The sequence below is a fragment of the Protopterus annectens genome, chromosome 5.part1 (genome assembly GCF_019279795.1).
Source record: "Protopterus annectens isolate FY-2018-M chromosome 5.part1, PAN1.0, whole genome shotgun sequence".
Lineage (NCBI taxonomy): Eukaryota > Metazoa > Chordata > Ceratodontiformes > Protopteridae > Protopterus > Protopterus annectens.
In genome coordinates this window covers 518418786-518427885 of record NC_056736.1, presented here as the reverse complement: position 1 = coordinate 518427885, position 9100 = coordinate 518418786, and the positions used below count along the sequence as shown (strand labels likewise).

Here is a 9100-nt window from a genome sequence, read left to right as displayed (position 1 = left end):
AACACACATTACTTGTTGGTGCAGGGAAGTTTGCCCTCCTGCAAAAACCACTTACTGCCTTCAAAGTGCCTTTCCCTATTTTCAGTGATATAGCATAAGCACTGCACATGAACTTATGAACTTGCTTATGAAACAAGAAAAAAAAATGCACCTTCAGCAAGATATAAAAATAATTCTAGACCAAATGCCTCAGGATACACCCAGGTTTTTTTGTTGTGAGACCAGTCACAATCTAATTGAAATAACAAACAACAATCATGTGATTTTCAAATCCAAACAATCATGTACAATTATCTAAGAAAAAAAACCATTCAGGAAGTTGTTGACATCAATTCAAATATGTAGTTACAAAAACTAATAACAACACCAAAAGTCTAATTTAAACCGAATGCACGCAACTTGCACTTCTTAGGAACGCATACTCGTCATGAAACAGACAGATGTTCAGCCCTGATGTTAGATGGAAAAAAAATAAAATTGCACCAATTAATGTGAAACATCTACTATTCACTATCCACTGTCTGATAACTTGGAGAAGAAAACAAAGTAATAAAATAGAAATCATCCAGTAGTTGTTACTGCAATATAGTAAACAATATCCTAAAAGCTCCATTTAGTGGTCCATCATAATAAATAAATAGTACTAGTAAATCGCCCCATCTAGTGGTCGGACATTGTAACAATAATGAATAATATAAATATTTGAAACAATTAATTTAAAGCAATGTTCAAACCATCTGATAAAAAGCAAACAATTGCACAATAGAGAGTACAAACTAATAAATTATAAGCATGCATTTAATTGTGGGAACACTGCCTGCAGCACAGCAATCCATCATCTGTCCTTAGGATCAAGTATTTATAGGTTCATATGTTCACAGGTGTGTACTAGGCTTATGACCATAACCACCTTTTTAAGTCTAGCAATGCATCCTAAATTTCCAACAAGTTCTGGTACCCTTGATATGTGCAAGCAGGGGAGTGGGAGATCATAGGATTATAGGAAGTTACTAGGCTAATGGCCCTAGGGCTCTTACAAGCCTAGCAAAGTTCTACCCTTAATTCCACGATCAGCACCTATTGCCCCTACCCAAGAGGGACACAGGTGGAACCCCGAGGGTGAATTTATGGTTACCCATCCAATGGTTCAGATTGTGTTTGAGAAGGGCCAATGAGGTGCTCTGTTTGACATGAAGAGAGAGTCTGCTCCAAAGGTGAAATATTTACAAACAGGGGCCAGGGAGATGAACCATTTACAGGCTGCCCGTGTCCATTAGAGACATAGGTGCCCAGCTAAGGATGGATTTCCTGTTCCTCATCCAGTTGTCCAAGTTACACTTGAATTGGGTTAACGAAGAACTACATGTATGGGGATCCTGTTCCAGAGAAGTGGTACATGCTGGTCTCTCCATCAGGACCTATTTATATCACAAGTATTGTAAGTCTATAGAATGGGTAATTCTGGTGCTGTTTGTTTTGTGGATATGCAGAAGGTCCATCAGGGTTGGGCCTGATGATAATACCTTGTATTCTAGGCATAGATCTCCCATCAACAGCCTGTAGAAGACAGAATACAGGGACAGGTCTTTGAGGTGGTTTGCATAGGACATGTTACTGTATTTTTATGAGGATCCTCTGTGGATGTTCCAGTTTTTAGATGTGCCTGGTCAGGTGCATGCCAAGGTAGGCATTGTAATCAATGATAGGTCTGATGAATGCTGAATACAGTGGAACATTGGCCTGCTTGGACCTAGATGCCATACCTTTGTTTATATGTTACATAACATAGAATGATTTCTACTTGTAGACACATGATTGTCAAAGGCTAGATTACTGTCTACATGTGTCCCCAAGTCCCTGACTTCTGGGTTGACTCTTAGGGGTGTGTTGTCAATATGATAGTTACCAATGGTGGGTGATTTCCCAAGGAATACTGTTATGCATTTCCTGGCATTTAGTGTTAGTGCATGGCTCTGACACAAGCTATTTGTCTGTGTTTGCAATTCCTGGAAAACATTAGTGTTGGTGGGTGATTCTATGACTGTTCCAAGTTTTCAATCATCTGCAAATTTAGTCAGCCAGAGGCCCTTGACATTGACATTGATGTCAGAGAAGTAAATGTGAAAAGGAGCGGTCCCACGACTAATCCCTGAGGGACTCTGCTTATTACTGTCTGCTTTCTAGAGATGGATACCCCAGTTCTAACTTCCTGGATCCTGTCTATGAGACAGATGGCTTTCCACCTGATGATATAAGAGTTTATACCTAACCTCTTGAGTTTGTCAACAATGTCTGAGCGAAGGTACTGTGTCACATGTCTTGTCTAGGTCAAAGTGAGAAGTGGGAACCATTTTGCTGTCATCCATTGCTTTAGTGACCTTCTTAAAGACGTCCATCAGGTTGAGTATGCATGATCTGCTCTTGAACAAACTAAATTGGGTTAGGTCCATTATTTCAAGGTTTCTTAGGTCATTACTGATTATTTCCATGATAATTCTTTCCATGGCTTTGCATATGAGACAAGTGAGACTTATGGCTCTGTAGTTTCCAGAGTCTGTAGATGGACCACCTTTGTGTAGACAGATGACTGTTGCTTTTCTCCATTCATGACACTACAGTTAAATAGCAATTCCAGAACACCTGATAGGTTATGCTTCATGCTATTTAGAAGAAATCCTGGGATACTGTCTGGGCCCATTGATGCAGTGTTCTTAGCCTTAGAGGAAGCATTGAGGACCTATTCTCTAGTTATAGCAGGGGGAGTTATATTTGATGGTATTTCCTGAGGGGAGATTGATGGGGAGAAAGGGGTAAAGTTATAGCTGAATTTGTCTACCAGTAGATTTGCTATATCTTCTGGCTCAGTATAGGTGGCTCCATTAACAATAAGCTCTGTACACAACTGTATATTGCCTTTAAGACTGTGGACATAGCTAAAGAATGCCTTGTTGTTTTCCTTGTCCTGAAAGGCCAAATTTAACTCAGCTTTGGCTTTGGTAGACTTTATTTATCCTCTAAGTTGTTTATTTAGTTTGGTGAGAGTGCTTTTTTTCTGCTGGGTGCTATGTCTTCTAATTTTTTGCCATGATTTTCTTCCTTCAGTTATATAGCCTATTGATGTTGTGATTCCACCAAGGTGGATTGTTTTTGAGTTAGTGCTGGACTTCTTCCTTGTGGCTACAGCTGCCTCTATGCAGCTATTAACATGCTTATACAGGATTGCTGTGAACAGTTCCATGTAGCAGCAGTGTTCTCGGGATTTATGGGGGCTTGAAATTTTGCCAGATTATCAGTTAATAGTAGGAAGTTAGCCTTAGAGTAGTTCCTCAATATTCCAAGGTTAGTTGGAGCTCCATGTTTATTTTTTTCAAAGGAGACCTTCTGAGGTCTGTCTTTACCATTGAAGACGTTACACTAGGGGATGTGCATTATGATCCCAGAGGATCCAATCCAGTGTGTTTGTGCCCTTGGTTGTTGTATTGACAATCTGGTCAAGGGAGTTTGTGTTTACAAAATCTAGGAATCTTTGTGCCTTTATGTTTGGTGTTGTATATTATTTCCAGTTAATCGTGAGGTAATTAAAGTCACCCATGAATATGGTATTGGGTTGGATGGTGAGTATTTCCAATAAGCTTAAATACATATTATGGGTGTCCTGGGTCATAGAGAGGGACCTATAGCCTGAAAGGAAGTGCTGTTGTATTTTGCTTATGGTGATTTGAACGTAGAGAAGCTCAAATGCATTGTTATATTTGACCAGCATTGAGGTATATTTAATTTTGATGTAAACTGAGACACCTCTATCTTTAGTCGCTGTCTGTGTAATAACTACTCTAAATGTGTGGAAAGCATTATAGCCTCACACTGCCGGTGTGCTTTCTGTGGCTTACAGCCATGTCTCAGTGACTGTACAGATGTCAGCATTCTCTAGGGTGAGGAGAGCTTGTTGGGGGTGGCATTTCTTGTTTAGACTCCTAGCATGGAGCAGTAACACCTTTATATTTTCTTGGTTTTGATTTGCTATGTCGGAAGTACTTTCAGTATGGCTTTGCCTAAAAAAGGAACTATGGGGAAGGACAATTTTTTAGCTAATATCTAAAAGCCTAGAGTGGAGAGATGTAGACCATCCCTGGCAAAGCAGCATGGTCTGTTGACCATCTCCTTCCATGCTGACAAATATTGCACCCCCTTAGAATGATACCAGAAACTAAGCCGATTATTATAGAGTTAGTCATCTTCTGTTCGTATTGCAGCATCATCCTTGAAGAAGGTAAAATGCTACTCAATGCTAGGCTCATACCAGCCTGGGACACATATTCTGAGACCTCCATGATGTCTTTTTTCATATAGTCTAAGGAGGTACATCTCAAGTCATTTGCACCCGCATGGACTATGACTGAGTCATACTGGTGCTTGTGGTCCAATGACTTGAGTGCATGTATAATGTGATGGATCCTGACCCCTGATAAGCAACTGGCTGTGATTTTCTCTTAAGTCAGCCTGGTGTGAGAGACATCAATGTGTCTCACAATGGGGTCTCCAATGACCAGAATGTTGGATTGTGTGGTGGCTTGCCTTATGGGCTTGGAAGCAGAGGCTCCATGAGATGTGGTTGTATGTGTTGATATGGATGTTGGTCTGAAATAATGCATTCAAGGTTATTGAGGCTGTTTGTTATGTGTACTTCATCTAGGAGATCTTTGGAGTTTAGGAATATTGCATTTAATATCTCAGCATATGTGGGTCTATGTGTCTGCTGTGTGTAATGAGCACAGCGTGTGTACTACTGGCAACCTTATTGGCATTAGGAGTGCATTTATGTGAGAGTTTTACCTCCAGTGACATTGTATAAATTTGACTCTAGCATAACTTATCAGTTTGTTTGAGAATTAGCTGGTTGTCAGTAAACACAAAGCAAGTTCTACATTGCCTTAGGATGCCCATATCCACCAACATGGTAATGGAGATAGTGGGAAAGTTCATCTTCATGGCAACAGGCCCTTTTTTATAGTTATAGTGAGAATATAAAATAATATCAGGAGTATCAGGGCTGCAACTCTGGGGACAATGCTTGTCACTGCAAACTAGTTGCCCTTTGTGCAACTAGGTATTGGTAAAGTTTCACGGGTGCTTTTACAGGAAAAATGTCATCTCAAGGTATCTGTCTGTACAGGGTACTGCCAAACACTTGAGGGGACACTAATAAGTAGACCATAATGATTTATAGATGAAGTATTTACAGAGATATTCTGAAGTTATGTTAGACAGCCGCTAATCAAGCATTACTTACTGAAAAGAAAGAATTAGCCTGCTAAAGAATGATGAAAGGAGGGCATTCACCTGATGGGCTACTGCCTAGCTATGACTAATGCTGGTCTCACCACAGCTTCATGCTACTGGGATATAATGACTGTTTGCTTCTTCTCTCACCAGAAGCAAAACTACAGCACCAATCCCAAGATGAGAAGTAGGCCACAGGCTCTTTGGTGATCAACAGTTTTGTCCAGATGATGCAGGGATCTGTAGGCTTGCTGTAGTCTTTTCCTGGTAGATGCCTTGAATAGCAACCAGACCAATCAGGAAGGTATCACACAAACACTCACTGGCTAATCAGGTACAGTCAGGAATCAATGTCCTCTGCTCCTTCTCTTGCCAGGAGAAAAATATAAGCACAAATTCCATGCTGACACCTAAGAAGCAGTTTTCAGACTTTCTGGTGATCAGCAGCCTCCAGAAAATAATGTCTTTGTGTGCTCCTCCTCTCACCAGGAACAAAACAGAAGCACTTATCTCATATGACTACTGAGAGGAAGAATGTGGGCTTTCCAATGATTGGTGGTTTTGGACTAGATACTGCATATTTTATGGGTAAGATGAAAAAAATGGGTTAATGTCCTAAGAGTTGCAGTGTGCACTAAATAGTTAGATATGAAAGCAGGGGTAACTCAAGCTTTAGCAATATAAGAGAAGAGCCACTAATGTTGAAAGAGCAAGATAAATTGGAAGGGGTGAGCAGTTATTATTCTGGCTCTATAGAATGTAGTCGGATAGTCATTAAATTTAAAAACCTGGAGGGGAATAACTTCACAAAATGTAAATGTGCTTACTGACAATAGCCAATGAAAGAGGAGAGGGAAGGAAACGTGGTCAATTAACATAAGGGCAGGCAACTACAGAGACAGTTGAGTTTTAAAACACAACAGAACCAGGGTGGGAGGAAATTTAGTTTCTGTGTGACTCACAAGAGACAAAGTTATGGCCTCTTTCCTAGTTTAAATGTACACTTAAAAAACAAAATAGAAGTAAAACACGGTGTGAAAAAAAAAACACCATAGTATATAAAATTGAAGAAGACAGTGAAACAAAACAAATGACAAGAAAGCAAAAACACGTTAACTTTTCCCTCACAGCAATCTATGGCAGATTCTGAGTCAGCTTGACTCTAGTCTGGCACTGTGAAGAGACATGAGAGTTGTAGAATAAGTGGGAGGCCTCGGCCACCAGTGAAGTACCACTTCTCTTATTGTTCACTTACCTGGTAAGCCGGGGGGGGCATGCCCCATCGGGGCTTTTGCTTCTGGCTCCAAGTGCCCCTAGCATCTGGGTGTGACCTGCACTGGGGACAGTGTCAGGTGGGGAGTATGACTGGGGCAGTACACCTGTCAAAGAGTAATGCAGGTGTTCTAAGGTGAGCTCAGGGAGGATATAAACCTCCTGTGGAGCAGAAGGGCAAAAGCTCACTTGATCTTGATTTTCAGTATGAATACAGACTGTGAAAGTGGGGCCTCATGATCCTTCTGGATTTTTGGGTTTTAAGCAGGAGGTGTCAGAAAAGTTACCACAGGGATTCTGAGTGATCTTTTCCAGTAAAGCCATGAAATGTTTTATTTTACCTCTTAAATGGAAGATTTGGTGTTTAGTGGCATCAGGTAAAGAACCCGAAACTGTATCGAGGCTAATAAAATATAAAATAGCTGTGGAATGTTTATAGAGTGGACTGCATTCCTTTTTACAATGAAAATTACTAAAATGTAGAGAAATCTTTTGTTTAAACAGGCAAGAAGTCTATGCAATATCGAAGGCATCGTAGATATACTTTATCATGTAAACAACCCAATTGTTGGTAAGAGTAATCAGACCTGCTCCCTCCTGGGGCAGTAAAAGTTAACCCCACTAGTGTTATCCATTCCCATGCTGATACCATGTGATGGCTGGTATCTGTCAGACAGGTCATAGATCTACTAACAGCTAATATAAGACAGATATTGAAGAGCCACTGATGGATGTGCTTATTCCATCTACAAACATGGCAACAGTGTGGCATGTGACTCTCAACGTGTAAGTTAAGATTATGGATACTAACTCTTAGTGTAGTACTCTAACCTCATACAACCAGTTAACTGAAGGTTAGCTACCACGATCCTCCCATACCCCAAATTATAGCAATAGTTTCTGTTTCAAAATGCCAAATAATCAACTAGTATACCATTATTATTGAAAAGATCTTAGAATCAGGATATGGTGCAGGATAGCTTTCAATAAATTTTACTTGAAATGATGTGGAAAAAAGCATTTCTTCAGTCTTTGCTTATAATTGCTTATATTTTCTCCAGATAGAAAAAACAATATAGTCATTGAAAGAAACTGGTTGGCATACCATGTATATATTTCTGATGTAACTATGAACCTCTTAAATCAGAGATGTTTTACAGACCATCTTTATTTAAAGAAAATTGACAGATGGTATGCTGTATACATATCACACATTATCATTATAAATAACAAAGCTGAAGAGTTGGAGGGTAAGCAAAGATGGGTTCATGGTAATTGAGCTAAGTACATTTACTCTGAATTCCATTCACCCCTGTGAAATACATCAGATAATAGCATTCTCAAAGCAAGTCACTTGAAGTGTTTATTTTTTGGGGGGGGAGCAAGCACTCCCCTGCAACCTCCATGGGGGTGGCACCACACCCCTGCTAACATAAATATACCGACTCCAAGATCAAACAATACTGGAATAAAGGGAAAAATCTCCCTACCACCACTACTCAATACTGGGCTTCCACTTACTGTTCAACCTGCATTTCGTTCAATCACTTTAATTCAAACAAAATGCATTCAGACAGTGTGCACTTCAACCAGCCATAAGTGACCCACAAAGACTTACATTCTAGCAAAAAAAAAATTGCTAAATGGAAACATCATTTCAGTTCAGTCAGCTATTTCAGACTTGTAAAAAACAGAGCACACCCAACGGAGTAAATGCCTCACCACAAACAAACAAAAGAATAATAAATCCAGCAAACAAAATGTGGTAGAGGCAACCAAGGAGCATACGAATTCCCAGTCTCATAAAAATAAAAATATATATAGTCCTTTATTAGTGCACAAAGGTAAGCACTTTCACAATTCACTTCATCAGACCATAAAAACACTAATTCATAAAACACTCCTTTCATACACAACAATTCAAGTTCAAACAATTGATCAATCAACCTCTTAAAGGTGAAGGATGTTATTGAAGCTCTCATAAAGAGCATATAAAAAACATAAACAATATATAAAGAAGATATAAAAATAAAACCAGTTAACATGACTTAAGTTACATATATGTGCACTTATATAAATGTGACAGCAAAAATTCCCAATGGTGAGCATAATTACAATTAATAAAAATCCTATCAAAGGATGTATGAGTAAAGTGTATATGATGATGGCTACATACATCAACCTGCTACGAAAAAACAATAAAAACAAGTTAAGGTAAATAATTCAGACCAAACATATAAAAAGGAACAAGGGAGAAAAATAGGCAGAGAAATATATACGATAACAATGTCTTATCCCCTTGATGCATGGCATGTTTAACATGAAAGAGCATTATGTCTAAACACAAACTACAAAAATATTGATCGTGAATGTCACATGCACTTGAAATTTCTAATATAACAACCAATCCTCTAGACTTCAAAACATGTTTGAGGGATGCCCTCTCATTAAGACCTCTACCTCTGTCCGCTCTTAATCTTAAAATCCAGTTCCTCTCTTTCTTTTCTGATGTAACTATGAACCTCTTAAATCAGAGATGTTTAACAGA

General features: G+C 39.2%; 1 protein-coding gene across 1 annotated transcript in view; it reads left to right on the top strand.

Annotated features, from left to right (window-relative positions):
- Positions 1 to 9100, top strand: part of SIM2 (SIM bHLH transcription factor 2) — a 1026265-nt gene that overhangs the window by 184376 nt on the left and 832789 nt on the right. The gene's annotated exons all lie outside the window — the stretch shown is intronic.